This window comes from Protopterus annectens, chromosome 11.part0 (assembly GCF_019279795.1).
Source record: "Protopterus annectens isolate FY-2018-M chromosome 11.part0, PAN1.0, whole genome shotgun sequence".
In the NCBI taxonomy this organism is placed as follows: Eukaryota; Metazoa; Chordata; order Ceratodontiformes; family Protopteridae; genus Protopterus; species Protopterus annectens.
Window position 1 is genome coordinate 841,394,772 of NC_056745.1, and position 19,540 is coordinate 841,414,311.

At 37.8% G+C, this 19,540-nt stretch overlaps 1 protein-coding gene across 1 annotated transcript in view; it reads left to right on the forward strand.

Moving 5' to 3' along the window:
• The window catches only part of CAMK1D (calcium/calmodulin dependent protein kinase ID), a 2,521,771-nt gene that overhangs the window by 185,112 nt on the left and 2,317,119 nt on the right, over positions 1–19,540 (forward strand). The gene's annotated exons all lie outside the window — the stretch shown is intronic.

Below are 19,540 nucleotides of genomic sequence, written 5' to 3' on the forward strand. Positions count from 1 at the left end.
GGATAATCACAAGGCTTTCTTTAGTTATGTTAGGAACCTGGGTGGTAATTCCCAGATATGCTCAGAATTAGTCCAAAATGACAAAAAATGCAACGAACCCACAGACATTGCCAACATCCTAGCTGACAGGTTCAGTGCAAACTCCCCTCCCCCTCCCCACCAAAAGGGCAAATATCTATCCCAGCAGAGTGCTGCCCCCCTGACATCTCAGATGCTCAGGTAAGAGCCGCCCTCTCCAAAGCAAAAAACACAGCATCAATGGGACCAGACGGTGTCCCGGGCTGCATCCTACATGAACTCCAAGAAGAGCTAATCCCAAACATAAAACTACTGTTCAATCTCAGCCTTACTACAGGATATGTGCCCAAAGAGTGGCGTACAGCAACAGTGGTCCTTCTCCATAAAGGTGGTGCCTCAGTGGATCCTGGAAACTATCGCCCCATAAGCCTGACTAGCTTGGTCTGCAAAGCTATGGAAAGGATCATCATGGACCTCATAAATAAAGATATTGGGGACCTACAGACACTGGATCCTACCCAGTTCGGCTTTGTTAAGGGCAGATCCTGCCTCTTAAACCTGGTTGATTTCTTTGAAACAGTCACCAAGGCCATTGACGAGGGGAAGGTGGTCCACACAGCCTACCTGGACCTCGTAAAAGCCTTCGATACAATACCCCACTCGGGCATTATAGATAAGCTCACCAGCTTAAATATAAACCCCTATGTCACTAGATGGATTGTAAACTGGCTCAAGGACAGAACCTACATGGTTAGAATTGCTGGAGCCATGTCAGACTCCAAACCAGTTACAAGTGGTGTCCCACAAGGCTCAGTCCTGGGACCTCTCTTGTTCGGTATATATTTCTCGGAGGTACAGGCCAACATGGAAGGACTGTGGCTGACCCAGTTCGCAGATGACTGCAAACTGGGCACCATAATCGACTCTACAGCCGACACAAGCATCCTCCAAAAGGGCCTCATAGAAACAGACAACTGGTGCCAGAGCCATGGCCTCAAGCTAAATGCCAAAAAGTGTATAGTCATCCCCTTTGGCAAAAACAAAGTGCCCACAAATTACCACATAGGTGGTAATCCATTAAGTACAGAAGAAGTTATTAGGGACCTGGGGACTCAAGTTGATAGCAATCTCTCATTTGATAACCACGTGGCCAAAGTGGTTAGAAAAACATTTTATATAGCCCACCTAATCATGAAGGGATTCACATCTAGATCAGGGGAGGTCATCGTGCCTCTTTACTCATCCCTCATCAGGCCCATAATTGAGTACAATGCCCCTTTTGGGATGTACCTTACCAGACACCTGCAGCAACTGGAAAGACCCCAAAAGTACCTCACCAAGAGGATCAAAGGGCTCAAACAGATGCCATATGCTGCCCGGTTAAAGAAACTCCAGCTCTACTCAGTGGCATACCGCCTGTTCAGAGGCGATCTGTGCCTGACGTATAAAGCCATGTCCAACCCGGAATTAATGGACATGCTGCACCTCAGAAAATCCAAATCCCATCAAGCTACGCGCTCAAGAGACTTGAACCTCAGCACTGATATAAATAGGACATGCTGGAGGGACAGATTCATAACCCAGAGGCTCCCTTCACTCTGGAATAAAATCCCAGTCCAGGTTAGGCAGAGATCGTAGGTTTACCCCGGGTATCACTTCTGTGTCACTGTTAGACAGAGGCACAGTATACTAACCTCGAAAAAGGGCATAGCAAAATAAATTTAAAATGGGTGGCGAAAGCCAAACACATTCTGGCTAGGCTTATAAATGCCCTAGGGCAGATAGCCTAGTATGAACCTATGAACCTATGAACCTACTAACAGGAAGTATGCTCATTCTTATACTATTTTACAAGACATGGCCTTCTATGGCTGACGTAATCAAACACAACTTTCAGTATTGTTCTACAGCAGATGTTATTCAGATTTTGTGCTGACATGACTAGATTTGTGAGAAACTTTTGAGAAAAACAACCTGGCCTTGGTGGGCTCTAATTCGTTTACAAGCTTCCATTGTACAGTGTTACATTTCAAGGTACTCTTCTAATTCAGATACAAGTAAATGCTGATTGCAGTTCATATTTTTCAAACAGGCTTTGTCCTAATTATCTATGGCTACTACAGCTGTGTATTTTCTCACAGCACAAATGGAACTTCTTTTCTAAGCTTCATACAAGTAGTATTGTTCTATTCATTATTTTCCTAACATAAGCAGAAATCATCTGCTTCTCAGTAAATTTCCAAGGCACAAGCAAGATTTTCGCTAGTAATACAAGGTCAGAAAGCATCTGCAGTTTGTACAGATTTATGCAGTATGAAATAGAATAAATGTGTTAACCCTTTTCAAGCTGTAATGATGATGAAAGAGATTATTATTATGACCTGGTTTGTTTTTCCACGATAGATGTTGTGGATCTGTTTACATCCATCCCCCATCAGGAAGGGAAGAAAATTACCTTAAGGGGGTCGATCTTAAATTTTACTATGTTGGTCATGGAGGTCATATTGAAGAACAACTGGTTTGTATTTGAAGAGAATACTTTAGACAGGTGAAGGGTGTAGCAATGGGGGCCAGTTGTGCCCCATTGTTTGCTAACCTTGTGATGTATTCCTGGGAAAGGAAATACGTTTTGACTAGCCCTTTCCAAAAAAATTGGTATCGCTATTTGACGTTTTTAGATTACCTTTTTATTTTGTGGAAGGTTCCTGGTAGACAGGAGCAGTTCTCAGACTATCTTAATGGTATTTGTGATTATTTCAAGTTCACATCCAATCACTGTGACCAAAGAGTGGATTACTTAGGATGTGACAGTGTGTAAAGATGTGGATAACAAAATATTAATTTCTAAAATTTATAGAAAATCCACCATGTCTAATGATTATTTAGATTTCAAAAGTTGCCACCCTGGACATGTAAAGAAAAATATTGTCAAGGGCCAAATGGCTAGGGTGGCAAGGATGTGTTCTGAAATGGAGGTTTTTAGGTACGAGATGGGAACTCTTGTTCAGTTTTTTTTGGATAGAGGTTACCCAAGAGACATGATTATTAACATTTGTGAGCAAGTCACAGGTGGTTGGGGTACTTGGTACATACCCTTGCTGGGTATTCCCCTTGTGGAAAAAAACTCACAGGTTGACAAGAGGTCATATGCTCAATCTATCGATTTAACTTATGGAGACATTAGTGGAAGGGTAAGACAGATACTGTAGAAGAACTGGGTTATATTCAGTAACAGTGAGATTTTTCAGAGTGTTGGTAACACCCCTAGGTTTGTATATAGAACTGATTTCAACTTGAAATATTTGTTAGAGCACCCAAAGGTCCCAGAAAATTTTAATTCTAGGATTACTTTTAAGTGTGATGCCTGTGGTTATTGTAGGTATATCCTGGAAGAGAGTGACATCTGTGTATGTGACCCTGTTATGAAGGTGAGATTAGCCACAGGAAACTGTGGGTCAATGAGTCTGGTATTCATTGTAGTATGTACAGGATGTCAGTAGTTTTACACTGGGAAAACTGAGAGACCCTTTCGAAAACGTATTTACGAGCATCTATCTGCAATAAGAACCAAAAACTAAAATAATGGTTTATTTAGGCACTTAGAAAATTCCTCCCTTTGCCGTAGATTCCAGTTGGGTCTATATCACATCGTTGAACTTGTATAAGTTCAAATGATGTAATATTGAACACAAAAGTTTGAAACCACACAATAACGAAAACACAGAACAGCAGTTTTTTTCACAGGGAAAAAAAAGTGCTGTTCCCTAACAAAAAAAAAAAAAAAAAAAAATGAACCTTAAACTAAAACTAAAGTGGGGGGCTTCGTTTCACTCCACACACCCACCAACATGGGGGGCTGTGCCTCCCACACCCCCCCACTTAAATATACCAACTCCGAGATCGCACCACAGTGGAGGAAATAGCAAAGCCCCGAAAACGGCCCACCAATTTTTTACCTAGGTAAAAAATCGATGTGCCGTGGCTTCACTATTTTTGCGTTTCGGACTTTTGGGTTTGATATTACATCGTTCGAACTTATACAAGTTCAACGATGTGATATAGACCCATTCTAATTTGGTATTTTCCAGATAATGAAGGAAGACATTAGAGGGGGACATTGGCAAAATAAACTGGAAACAATGGAACTTTTTTGGCAATTGAGGTTTAAATACCAGTACTAGTCCCAGATATTAATGATTGCTGTTCCCTAATGTCTATTTTGAAATACAAATCTACTATTTTAACATGACTGTTTTAGTTCCTGATTTTTTATCATACTGGACCTTTGAGTAGTGATGATGTCACTAATTTTAATTGATGGGAGGTGTTTTTTCACTGTTTAAACTACTTGCTACTCTGTGTATGTTGTTCTGATGAAGTCCTGAATTTTTATGGACGAAAGCACTTGACTGGAGTGTTTTACTTTTCTATGGAGTTTTTATCTGGGAAGTATCATTAAATTGTCCTACTACAGGTTGTTTTCTGGGCAATTCTTTATGAGGTATTTGTGTTTTACATATTTAAATACGTAAGTGAGACTTGTAAATCTATAATTTTTTGGAAGCTTTTTCTCCATTCTTCTACATTATGCACCATGTCCATCGTTGGGTCTACCAGCCATCTTCTGACCCCCCAACTTTCCCTGATAGAGCTTGGGCCAGGGCTGAGCTTAATGTTGTCATGGGGGTCTGGCTGACTATATCCACTGTGGAGGGGGGTTGTTTATTATCTTTGTCAGTCTCCATCTTATTTCTGAGAGGTGGGTGTGCAAGTGGGAGCATAGAGCATTTCATTCAGCCTTTGCAGCAGTTCAGCCATATCCAACACCTTATTCACCTTTGGACTACACCTTCCAATTGTGACATCTCGATCCCCCAGAATCATCACAGGAGATGCCTATAGTTCACCACTCCACACCTGGAATGGTAGTACACATCCTTGATTGCCTGTCCATCAGTTGCCTGAACCAGTATTTTTACCCAGGTTGGGGAGCCTGTAGTCAGGGCTTTATCCTTCTGTCCCACTGGAGCTGCCTTAACATTCTTATATTATTATTTTTCCTTCTGTATGTACATTTCAGGGCTGGGTATGAAATGTCCATTATGATCATTGCTCTGCTACAGTAAACAAGTCTAAATAAATAAAATAAATACATTTTTTAGTGCACAATACAGTTTCCACTTTGCATTTAAAAGCTGGGACCGGTATTTATTGGTGTTTTATAGGGGATGATCACAGTGAAATTTGAAAATGTTGTGATAACATGTAAAAGCAGTTTGGAGTGCAGCTGGTTATAAACTAGGAATATAAATAACCAAAGCCAATTAGGATCTGGGACATACCTGTTTTAAAATTCTGCTGTCTTAAGGTGTTAATTTTGTGTTAAGCATTATCCCACAGACATTCTACAGTTCAAGTCCATTTGCTTTACCTGTTATTTATGAGATAAGTGGGCCATCAGCCTAATCCATGAACAGTCCTTTCTGATATAGCTTAATCTCAGAGCCATACATTACAAAGCTATTACTTATAAAATAAGTTAAGGTGCGTCTATCAATAAATAATGCAAACAAATACCAGATCCAATATAAATAAGCTACATCAGAATCTCTTGCTTTACTAATATAATAATATTATATGTTAATAATCCTTTCATGGAGCACAGTGTGCTGTCAGGCCATACTTTTCTCATTTTTATAGACATGCTTGCTGACCAGCTGCAGGTGATCAGTCACAAATCATTTATAATTGTACTCACATCTGGTAGTGGAGGTCAAGTGTCTTCATAAACATCTGAAATTCATTGACTTCCTTACCTAATTAAAGAGACATTTTAATAAATTCCGGACCATTATCAAGAATGTCTTGTCCTCAAATTTGAGGTGAAATTTAGGTCTGTATAGCAAGCGACATCTGTTTGAAGAGCAGGAATATTTTTTTTCACATTTTCTGAAGGAATGACAAGTATTTTGGAAAGGCAGTACTCTAGATACAGAACTTTGTACATAAGAAAACTTAATGATAGGTCAGTGCAGAACTTTGTACATAAGGAAACTCAATGATAGGTTAGTGCATAACTTTGTACATAAGAAAACTTAATGATAGATCACTTTTATTGTTTATGATTACTAAGTATTTCATTGAATGTACTGAGGTATGATGGCACTTGTATGGAAGGCTAAAAGGCTCAAACTAACAGTTTAGTTTAGAAGCATTTGCTTATGTAGTGAGAAATGTTTTTCTGTTTATGTATTTATTGTTTCATGTGTGCCATACTAAACTTGGGTGATTAATACCACATTAATTAATTCTTTGTTAGCATCTGATGAAAGCAGTAAGTGCATTTGGCAGCAGTCTCCCATCATTTTATCAGTTTTATTTCATGAGTGTTAAAGGATAGGAAGGTCAGAAGGTGAGCTTGATGAAGGCTGAAGGGCAGAGATGTACTTCTCCTTCATAATGTGAAAACAAGTTATTTGTAGAGTAGTCTTTCTCTGGGGTATTCTCCTGTGACTGCTAGAAAGGCTATATTGAAAAGATAATTAGAACATTTGTGGTGCAGCTGTAGTGTTGTCACCTCACAGCAAGAGGTTCTCCAGTTTGATTCAAGGCTGGGGTGCCTTCTGTGCAGTCTGCATATCCTCCTGCATCCATGTGGGTTTCCTCTGGGTGGTCCAATTTCCTCCCATGCTACAAAGTCGTGCATCTGTAATATTTCTCCCTGGGCCTCTGCTGAAAATTGGCTTCATTCCAAGTCGGACTTTCCTGGTAAACAAATGTTAAATAATAAACATTTAACTGGGACCAGTGAGTTAGCAGCATAAACTAATAAGTGGCCCTATTTCTTACCCATATGATGATGTATTATTAAACACATATTTGAAACCCCTAAAGAAGGAAAGGAGACCAACACGTGTCTGTATTTCTTACCCAGAAGGTCATTGCCCAAGTAAATAACTGTGAGGACTGCTGAAGGGATTAGTAGAACTCTCATTTTGAACCATTGACCAGCAAGTGACTAGATTTTTTACCCAGAATGTCACAGTGTCAGGTAATAACTGTGAAACTTGTTAAAGGGGCAATTAAAACATCGAACTGTGCAACTGATTTAAGACAGGAAACCATCACATGTTCCTGTTTCTCACCAGGAGGCCACGGTGGCAAAATATATCTGTATACCCTATTGAAGAGGTAATTAGAACATCTAAATGGACCCTAATATAAAAGAGGAAGCCAACAAGCATCCTTATTTTTCACCCATGAAATGTGTGGGTCTAGAAAATAACTGTAGACCCTGTAAGACATACAGAATGCAGGTTACAGCTATTCCTGTAAGCTTCAATAATTGCAAAACCTGTATTGGTCAGATAAAACGTATTATATCACATCTGTCTTTGTATTTCCTGTAAAACTACAAAGGCATACAGAATGTAGGTTGGAGTTATTCTTGTAAATCTGCTGCTGTTGTGCATACAAAGAACCCAGGTCAGCCATCTTAGTGAGTATCCCAAGACAAAGTGTTTGGCAGCTTGAAAAACTTTGATTAAAAAAAAATTCTAAATGGGGTTCACACCTCTACACCAAAGGGCAACATCATGGAGATTTCAGCCCTTCCATCCTTCCTTCCACCCTTACTCCAAAGGCTACATTGTATATACCCCCCACGTACAATCACCCAGCCAATTATACTAGCAGGATGTCATTCCTTAGGCCCATCATCTATTACTCCTTTAGCAGTACTTCTTGGTTTCTTCTGTGTCTCTCATTTCACAGTGCACCAGTTATTCAGTCATCCTACTGAACATTCTACCCTCATTTGGGAATAATGGTTTGTGTCACAAGCTTCAGTTTCTAAAAAAGCTGAACAAGATTTTAAAAAGTCTGCTATGATATACTATATACAACTAAGTTTATGCTCTTCTCTAATAAGTTGTGAAGCCTTTAAGTTATCTAAATAAGTAGCAGGGTTCAAAAGGTTGATCCATAAAGTAATGGTTCAGTATAAACACATTAAGAGATTATGGTAGAAAGAAAGAGTCGGTAACAAATTGTCAAGTGGTTCACTCACCAAAACAAGAAACCACAACCAACAGAATAAGCGGTGAACCAACCACCCAGGACAAGTTGGTAATATACTCCTATGCTCTCAGCCAAAAACGCTGGCAATGTAGAATCAGCAAAAAGCAATATATGCAGACCAAACCATACACAGAGCTGCCACAGCGTGCTGAACAAGAAACGAAGACTCTTCTTGGTAAAAGTAGAAATCCTTTAATCAAAGCGAAATACAGGAACAAGAGAAATAAGCGCTTTCACGCGGTACAACCGCGCTTCTTCAGATTTCATTTAAATGTAGCAAACAACTAGCTTATATTCCGCATTAGGCGGGAACTCAACTCAACTAATTATATCTAATAATCAATTAGTATGTTTGTTGCTATGCAACTATTATTCGAAAAGTCAAATAACATTGTATGAAACTGTGTCTAAAACTCCTCAATACATAAAAGGTCGCTCAAAGATTATCAAACATGTAACGTTCCTGTTAAACACATGAACTAAGACATATCCAACTCTTAAAACTATTAGTAGTTAAAACATCATGAAAACAAACAATAAAACAATGAGTCTGAACCATCTTTGCATGAATCATTTCAGCATAAGAAAATACAGATCAAAAAGATCACCATGTATTCAACGGTGTGTCCAGAAGCAATCAAAAGATGCTATCTAGTTTGACATTGTTGCTGCAAATAAGTCCCAAATGTACAAAATTTACACTTAAAATATTCTACAACACAACATCATAAGCAATGCAAGTCTCAATCCTCAGAACAATCATATATAGTTTCAAAGTCATCCTACATATTCACATACAACAAAATGTTTCATAGTAATGGCAGAAAACGAATGTATCATATATATATATCTGTGGCATTTCTTCATATATATTAAATACCAAAATACTCACATTTAGTTAAATATGTCTCGCTAAACCAACTGTTGTGAGACAGAAAGTTCAAGCTTGTCATTATCAGGTTACGCTCTGACGCCATAACGCTAAGGCTGTCAGGTTCAAATGTAGCTTAAAGCAACAGTAGATATATTTAATTCCTGTCATCACGTTCATTTTATGCTGTAAATGAAATAACAATAGCGACTTGCTTCTATTGCATGTCCCGTCTGTTAAAACATTAAAATAGATGTCTATCGCATAAGCATATATAAATCCATCATGTTTGTACTCATTAATGAACGTAGACTCTCATACTCATCATGCTCTTGCAAATATGCGGCGTCTCCTAATAAATATGGACAATGGTCCACATACGTATCCTATTCAAATGAATGGTTCATGCATCAAGTATGGGTCAACCAGCCTCTATGTATGGATTCTAAAGTATATCTGGAGCATATCATGCCGTATACTATAATCTAGAATTAAAGAAGCTATTACGGCTAGCATGAGAGAGCTCGAGCAATCGGCTCTCTAAAATCATGAATGCAGGATTCAAACTAGTATCCAATATAATTGCAGATCATAGCATGCATCCTAGAAAAGTCACGGACAAACATGTCCATGCACAAAAAATAAAGATGTATGTAAAAATATGCATGCGAAATATAAAGTATAAGCAGATATGCATAATTGAATCTACCAAAATAATATAATGTGTATATATATGTCCCATATAAAAAAGTAGAAATAACTAAAAATGTATAACTGGTATACATAGCTGGAGTACCTATGCGTGGCATATACAAACTATGGACTAATACACTATACTTAGAAAAGACATTTATACATATAACATTAACAGCTGAAGAATACATAAAAAGTACATAAAAATATATATGCATTTATATATACATTTATTAGCACTTCTCTCACCCTTAGCACCTAAACAATGACATCAGGGATAAATCTTAATATACTTTCATCGAGACAGTAGCACTGGTTTTAAGGATACTGAGCTATTTATCCCTGGTGTTAAGTGAGCTCCTAGTTTCAAGATCCACTGCAATTCCGCTGAGGCTAAAATGTTGTCCTTATTGCCCCCTCTATTGTTGTCAACCACTAACTGCAAAACCCTAAAAGTAAAACAATGTGACGGATGTTCTATTACATGTTTTGCAAGTGCATTGGTCTCTACCTTCCTTCTAATATCATAGAGGTGATTGTATATCCGTTCATGTAGTTTCCTCTTAGTCAGACCTACATAGAACGTTGTGCATTTAATGCATGTTGCAAGATATATAACATTAGTTGAATTGCAATTAGCATAGAAATGTGGTGTAAAAATATAATCCCTATTTGGATGTTTAAATGGCTGTTCCTTTGTGATATAACTGCATCTTCTGCAATTATAACATGGATAGGTGCCTTGTTTGTGTGAAACTACTGTAGAGTTCATAAAGGTCTCTAAGGAGGTACAAGCATCTATGCATAACATCCTTTTCAAATTCTTACTGTTCTTGTATACAAAACTAGGATGTTTACCTATAAATCTGCTGGTTGTAGGATCCATGATCAGCAAATGCCAATTATCACGAACAACCTTCTCTATCCTATTAATATCACTAGTATATGTAATTAGGAACCTGACCAGGCCACTGAAAATGAAACTTTTCTTGTTGTAACAAGAGTTCACTCGAGTTGTTGATCTATAAGTGGGGGGCATATCGTTAGATATGACATCACCTAATATTCTATGTTTAGCACATTCAATCATTTCTATATCATACCCTCTACTCACAAATAGATCACATAAGATTGAGGCCTCCTTAGCAATATCATCTTCTTTACTACAAAGTCTCTTGACCCTTGAAAACTGACTACCTACGATCCCCTTGAAAACATGTCTGGGGTGCATGCTATCAAAAGTTAACAGCGAATTACGCCATAATGGTTTCCTATATAGAGTAGAAATAATGCCTCCCTCAGATGTAAAACGTAAAGTCACATCTAAAAAGTCAATGTGTGTAGAAGATGATTCAACCGTGAATCTCAAGAAGCTGCTAGTGGCTTCCAGATTTCTAAAAAAGATGTTGAAGGATGATATATCACCTGCCCAGATGATAAGAATATCATCCACAAAACGTCTGTACAATTTGACATGTCTAAAGCTCTCATGTGGAAAGAGAAACTGTTTCTCCCACCAAAGGACGACCAAGTTGGCATAGGTATTGGCACAGGGGGTGCCCATGGCTACCCCCCATCTCTGCAAGTAATACCTATCTCCAAATAGAAACACATTATTATACAATATAAGCTCAAGTAACTGGCTTACAAGGATGTTTCTATCACTACTGTAGGTAGGTTCTTTGCTTAGAAGTTGTCTGATACTCTCTAACCCCTGAGTGTTCGGTATTGAAGTAAATAGACTTTTAACATCCAAAGTAATAAAAATGTGTTCCTGGCTCATATCTAACTTGGTGTCTTTCAAGGTGTCGAGAAGATCATAGGTATCTCTCAATATAGTTGTACAATTATTCACAATCGGTCTCAGCATGTCTTCAACTAATTTAGATATGTGAGCTGTTACCCAATGTTCACCTGATACTATAGGTCTATAAGGTATCGGTGTAATATTCTTGTGGATCTTAGGGAGGCCTTTAATAATGGGTATAACAGGAAACTCAATATGTATAAAGTTGTAAATCTCCTGATTTATCTGTCGACACATCAACAAATCATAGATGGTATCATGTACCCTATTTATGATTCGTAAAACATCTTTGTATTCTATAACGGTATAAGTATCTTCCTCAGATAATAGAGCTAACATGCCCGTTAGGTAGTCAGTGGTGTCAAGCATTACTACCCCTCCTCCCTTGTCCGCTGGTTTAATCACCACCCTCGGGTCCTTCATTAGATGTCTCAAGCTGTTGAACTCATCGGGGCTAAGGTTGTAATATCTTCCTTCTTTAGTATTGCTTTGAAATATTTTATAATACTGATACTCACACCCTTTTAAAAAACTCTCTACATGGGGAGGCATAGGGGGTATGAACGTGCTCTTGGTTTTGTACCTTAGTGGATGTGAAGTATCTGATCCATCATTGGTATTATTCTTGAAAAAAAGTTTCAAACTGATGTTCCTGCAAAACATTCTTAGGTCAATCAATGTTTCTGTTAGTCTAGCATTAGTAGCTGGTATAAAATTGAGGCCTCTATTCAACACATTAACACTATGTGAGTCCAGAGATACATTAGAAAGATTAAACAAAATGCCATCTGTCAATTTATTTTCCTTCTGTTGAAAGGATGATGTTCCCCCGAATTCTTCCTTTTGCGAGTGTCTCTGCTTCGAGATCTTCCTCTGTTGAACTGATTGACCTGCTTCTTCAGATAAGGTAAAAAAGCACCAGTAGAGGAAGTCATTGTTAAGGTATTTTTAGGGATGGTGCCAGATGGATGTGCCATAGGTCGAGCACTGAAAGCTTCTTGATTCGGTGGAGGTGTGCCAGATAGTTCAATGGCTGCTGGAGAATCAGCAACTACTGCCCGAGGCATATTCCCTTCGTGAAGAGCAGCTGAAGTCAGGGAGGGTGAAGACTGAACTGCACGGGCATAAGTGGAGCTAGAAGGGAAGGCTTTATCAGTCTGACCAGAAACAGATGTATGTTGAGCTCCTTGCTCAGCCTGATGTCGTGGCCAAACAAAAACCTGGCCTCTTTTAAAATCATTAAAATCCCTTGTCAATTTCTTTTGTTTGGTGGTTTTCATCCTATCACTAAACAATTGAACTTGTGTTAATATATGTTTCACTTTATCTTTACAGAAGCTCGAAGGGAAGTGTTCATTTAGTTGTTTATATAAGATGTCAATCTTATCTCCTAGTTCCTTTTCCAAGGGTGTAAAATAATCTATTAGGAGTCTAGCATAGCTAAACCCAAGTTCAATGTTCAAGTCTTGCCAGCGTTTGAGCAGTTGTGGGTGGGAGTCCCCATAGGTGGGCATACAAAATACCCTCATCCCCCTGGGGACTATTTTAAAATGTAAACATGCTTCCAAATGAAGCCGCTGCCAAACATATTTCTGTTGTTGATAAAGATTATCTTCAAATTTTTTTAATAATGAAAAAAATTCCGTAAGGTTCTCACCATTGTCTTGTATTTGTAACACATTCGTGTCTTGCAAAAGGTCCAGAGACAATAAAGGGTTGTCATTTGAATGAAACATACTTTTCCAATTCGATGGTGCATCCCTCGACTCCGGTCCCAGTTGAAAAGTAGAGTCCATGGTGTACAACGTTACCGACCAAAAGCTTGGAAATAATATGGTAGAAAGAGTCGGTAACAAATTGTCAAGTGGTTCACTCACCAAAACAAGAAACCACAACCAACAGAATAAGCGGTGAACCAACCACCCAGGACAAGTTGGTAATATACTCCTATGCTCTCAGCCAAAAACGCTGGCAATGTAGAATCAGCAAAAAGCAATATATGCAGACCAAACCATACACAGAGCTGCCACAGCGTGCTGAACAAGAAACGAAGACTCTTCTTGGTAAAAGTAGAAATCCTTTAATCAAAGCGAAATACAGGAACAAGAGAAATAAGCGCTTTCACGCGGTGCAACCGCGCTTCTTCAGATTTCATTTAAATGTAGCAAACAACTAGCTTATATTCCGCATTAGGCGGGAACTCAACTCAACTAATTATATCTAATAATCAATTAGTATGTTTGTTGCTATGCAACTATTATTCGAAAAGTCAAATAACATTGTATGAAACTGTGTCTAAAACTCCTCAATACATAAAAGGTCGCTCAAAGATTATCAAACATGTAACGTTCCTGTTAAACACATGAACTAAGACATATCCAACTCTTAAAACTATTAGTAGTTAAAACATCATGAAAACAAACAATAAAACAATGAGTCTGAACCATCTTTGCATGAATCATTTCAGCATAAGAAAAATACAGATCAAAAAGATCACCATGTATTCAACGGTGTGTCCAGAAGCAATCAAAAGATGCTATCTAGTTTGACATAGTTGCTGCAAATAAGTCCCAAATGTACAAAAATTTACACTTAAAATATTCTACAACACAACATCATAAACAATGCAAGTCTCAATCCTCAGAACAATCATATATAGTTTCAAAGTCATCCTACATATTCACATACAACAAAATGTTTCATAGTAATGGCAGAAAACGAATGTATCATATATATATATCTGTGGCATTTCTTCATATATGTTAAATACCAAAATACTCACATTTAGTTAAATATGTCTCGCTAAACCAACTGTTGTGAGACAGAAAGTTCAAGCTTGTCATTATCAGGTTACGCTCTGACGCCATAACGCTAAGGCTGTCAGGTTCAAATGTAGCTTAAAGCAACAGTAGATATATTTAATTCCTGTCATCACGTTCATTTTATGCTGTAAATGAAATAACAATAGCGACTTGCTTCTATTGCATGTCCCGTCTGTTAAAACATTAAAATAGATGTCTATCGCATAAGCATATATAAATCCATCATGTTTGTACTCATTAATGAACGTAGACTCTCATACTCATCATGCTCTTGCAAATATGCGACGTCTCCTAATAAATATGGACAATGGTCCACATACGTATCCTATTCAAATGAATGGTTCATGCATCAAGTATGGGTCAACCAGCCTCTATGTATGGATTCTAAAGTATATCTGGAGCATATCATGCCGTATACTATAATCTAGAATTAAAGAAGCTATTACGGCTAGCATGAGAGAGCTCGAGCAATCGGCTCTCTAAAATCATGAATGCAGGATTCAAACTAGTATCCAATATAATTGCAGATCATAGCATGCATCCTAGAAAAGTCACGGACAAACATGTCCATGCACAAAAAATAAAGATGTATGTAAAAATATGCATGCGAAATATAAAGTATAAGCAGATATGCATACCCTCATTTGGGAATAATGGTTTGTGTCACAAGCTTCAGTTTCTAAAAAAGCTGAACAAGATTTTAAAAAGTCTGCTATGATATACTATATACAACTAAGTTTATGCTCTTCTCTAATAAGTTGTGAAGCCTTTAAGTTATCTAAATAAGTAGCAGGGTTCAAAAGGTTGATCCATAAAGTAATGGTTCAGTATAAACACATTAAGAGATTACTTCTGTCTTGAAGAGATATTCAGTTTTGTCCCATCCCATCTTTCACAAATGTGATTTTCCTTGACCCATGTTATATTTTTGGAAGAATGCCAAGGGATTGAAAACAATCGTGCATAAATACTCGTAACCTGTGCTACAAGGTTTCCCTTTTCTTGTAAATGGTAGTCACAGTGTACTCCCATCTCAAGGACAGTAAAATAAACATAGATTAAGTCATGTAACTCAGACTCAGAAATTCCACGCATTTGTTGTGACAAATCTCTGAAGGGACTCATTGGTTAGACTTCATTATTGCTGATATTACAGACTGTGACTTGAGTTACAATCAATCTGCTTCTTCTTTATTAAGTAAAGCATTATAAGTCACTGCAAAAGTAGATTATTTCAAATCCCTTACTGTTATGTTTATTTATATCCTTCAAGATGCACCAAGAATTGTTGCTGATGATACCTTCTCCTGGATAAAAACTAATATCAAAGTCGAAAGGATTTATTTTTCTACAGGGTGGAGCACTGATCTCCATGGACCTTTTTCAGACTCAGCCTGGGAGCAATATCTGGTTACGTGACTTTCTCAGAGTCACACAGTTAGGCAATGGAGGCTAAGGGAATCAAACCTTGCACCACTGTACAACAAGAAACAGGTTATTAACAACTCTTTAATTCTCCAAGCCAAATGCCAAAAACTCCTTACCTTGGGAGAACTTCAAAATTGGTTGGTGTGTAACCAGAGCTGGATTCTGCACTGGGTGGGGTCTATATCATTTCAGTAAACGGCCACATCATTGAATGGCATTGCATTGAAAATGCAGTCTGTCTAGTACCTCTAACCCTGCTAATTGTATATACCATCTCTGAGATCACACTACAGTGGGAAAAAGGGAAAATTTCTTGATCCCACCGTAATGCGATCTCAGTCAGAATGGTTAGATGGACTGCATTTTCGATGAAATGCTGTTCGACAATGTGGCTGTTCGCTGAAATGATGTAGACCCCACTAGGCAACCCAGGCAGTCTTTTTTAATTAAAAAAAACCTTGCATGTGTTCCTTAAGTGTGTTCTTAAAGAAAGATAGAGAAGTTTACTATTAATGCTAGGTCTGTTTTCATTGTGAGACTGTATTGTTTTGTTTAGCAAATGTCTATCAGTGTTTGTGCTATAAAACTTGAACAGTGTTTATACCAACAAGTGGTGCTGTATTATGCAAGGAATGTAATTTAATAAAATTGCGAAGGTGAATCAAATAAGGCATGCATGTATGTATGGTCCAAAAAATGTGTGCAAGGAGCCTATGATTTGGCAACAGCCCAAAGGTAAACTGTATCTGCAACTGTCTGGTTGCATTTTCTTTGAATGTGGGTATCATGCCATTTCAATGAATGTGAGTTTCAAGGACGAGAAGTTTAATGTTAATGCTAAGTCTGTTTTCTTTGTGAGACTGTGTTGTTTTGTTTAGCAAATGTATGTCAGTGATTGTACTATAAAATCTGAAATAAAAGTTTTACATTAAATCTAAATATTTGTAATCATTGTAGAAGTAAAGAAAAAAATAGTATTCACACTGAGAGGTTTGAATAGTGTTTATGGTAACTGGGGAGAAATAGGCAAGTAATGGGACACTGTAATGGCTTGGAGGGGGGCTGCTCTGTGTGTGTGTGTGTGTGTGTGTGTGTGTGTGTGTGTGTGTGTGTGTGTGTGTGTGTGTGTGTGTGTGTGTTGGTCATCCATGATCCATTACCATGCCTAGATCCTCATTTGACCATAATCTGCTCTGTCTGTAACAAATGAATATTACTCACATCCCTGCATAAACCTTTTTCGGTTTAGCACAACACATCACTACCACTAGAACTAGCAAAGTATCAGGAAAAATAAAAAAAAAACAAGCAAACAAACAGTGTCCTTGATTTAATCTTCCACCCTAATAAAACATGGTAATTACTTCAGTTTGCATTGGCGATCATTACCACGTCTATGTTGACCAGGGTGCATTAAGGTTAAAAGGCCACCATTATAGCTAAACAAAAATTACTAAAAATTCTATCCAACAAACATTCATTATACTTGTTAAGTGGATTACCCTTCTCCTTCCAGACTAAGTCATAGCTTATTTAAGAAATCATGACTGCACATAATTAAGAACTTAGCTCCATGTGTACTTTAAAAGATCATTGCCAGGCCAGTTCCATTATTTACAGAACTACATCTCATATGCATCAGGTTGACCTGGCAAGAAACTATCTCTTTATAATAAAGTACCTCAGTCTGTGATTTTACACTGGGAACATAGGAGTAAAGTGAAATCATCATTATTTTTTCCTTTAGCAAGAGTGTACCAATAAAAACAACCCCAAGTTTTTTTGTAATAACACTAACATGCAGTTTATTAGTCTAGATGATAAATCCCAGCCCTGTTCCTTACCAGACCCAGCTGCGACTGACATTGCAAATAAATTGTTACTGTTACTTAACAAATGCATTGCCATCCTGTTTCCCATCTGTGCTATATAAGATAAAGCAATCATTACTAGGAATAAAACTACCTTGCAGTTCTCATCTGTTTATTTCTCATTAGTATGCAAAATCCTTAATAAGCTTAGCTAGACCTCTCTCACAATCAGTGAGCACTCTGCGACTATCTTAGTCTTGCAGCTGATGGGAGTTCTTATTAAGTTTCCGTTTTAATTAAGCAGTCTAACAATTAAAGCCATATCGCTATGTGGGAAATCATTAATCATTGTTCCCCTGAGTAAGGGCAGTACTCCAATCAAACTATACAGCTAGTGAACTGTTGCCCCACTGTTTCCTCCATCTGAAATTCAGGAAAGTTGAATACGTAAACAACTCTCTACTCTTGTAGATAATAATGTTCTCTCCAACTCAGCATAGCTTCTGTGCTGGACTGAGTACACACTATTTTACTAGGCTTTCATCTTATACATACTGTATTTGAAATAAACAAAATGATGCTCTAACTGATGGCTCAGTATTTTAGACCTCTCAAAAACCTTATCATGGCATTACATTCAAGTACAGGCCTAATTGATTCTGGCATCAGGTCCAGTGCTTCCAGATGGTTTTCAAAATATCTTTCAGAATATTTTCTACAAAATGGGAAAAAGCTCAAGAAATATCTATCAAATTTGAAGTTCCTTGGGGTCAGTATTAGTTACCATTCTTTTAGTTCATAGATAAGTAGTATGCATATGGCCTTTAATCCCGTTCAGCTTATCCTGTATGTACACATCCCAACTTTCAGTGACACTGTGAAAACAATGCATGAAGTCAAGTCTCACTTTTTCAAGAGTTCAGAAAAGAGCTGTCTTTCTCAGACTTCTTCTGAATCCTATTAAAATCAAGGTGATGCTAGGCTGTAGTAACATATCTGACCACACAGCTACAAATTAATTTTATGTTTTGTCAACTCCAGGTGTACAAATCAAGGCAGTGTGACACTACTGGATCTCATATGAAAGTGTAGAACCTCTAATTTTAGGTCCTCCAACTATAAAAAGTAGAATGTAAATAACAGCGAGTTAGCAGAAAATTTGGAAGCCACTGAAATGTCATAAAAGAAATTTTGTAGGGTTTCACCCATGTAACTCCAGTGTAGAACGGTTGTACCCCTACACTTGTGGTTCTTTTATAGACTAACTCTGAGATCACTGTGGTAAACGAATACTATGAGGGGATTCATATCAAGTTATTGAATAACTTTTACTCAAAGCTATTTGGTCCAAAAAAAAAAGTCAAAAACACTTTCAATGATTACAAAAGGAAACATTTTTTACAAGGTGGAAGGGGTAAGCACCCTTCCACTCACCATTTGGGGGGAGATCCCTATACCCCTACTGTATATATACCAGTTTTGAGGTTGCACAACAGTGGGAAAAATTCTGCTTTTAAGATTGCAGAAAGCTGTTTTCAGCCTTGATGCTTTGACTAAACAGCTTTTAATTTAAAGCCATTCAGTGAATTGATGAGCTCGCACTCTGAGGTACCATATCCTGACATTGTATATAGAGTCCTCTTTTGCACTTTTAGCCTTCTATTTCTAAGGACTACAATTGTCATCCTTGCAATTTTAACAGGGACCAACAGTACTGCGCTGTTGAATGATGAGTGAAGGCATAAGGCAGTTTAACAGATAGTTTATTGTACACCCGACATAGCTGCTTCTGCATGCTTATTCTACATCGTACTTGTAACACATGTTTAGTACAGCTGGCTTAATACCACTCCCCCCAACCTAAAAGGGTCTACTATACATTATCGAAATTTCAGAAAGCCGAAACCCATATGGCCGAGACCATATGTTCGACTCCTGAAATTTCTAACGTAAAAAAAAATAAAACACACAACATTAGCTTACTTTCTGTTAGCAGGGGGGCTACACCCCT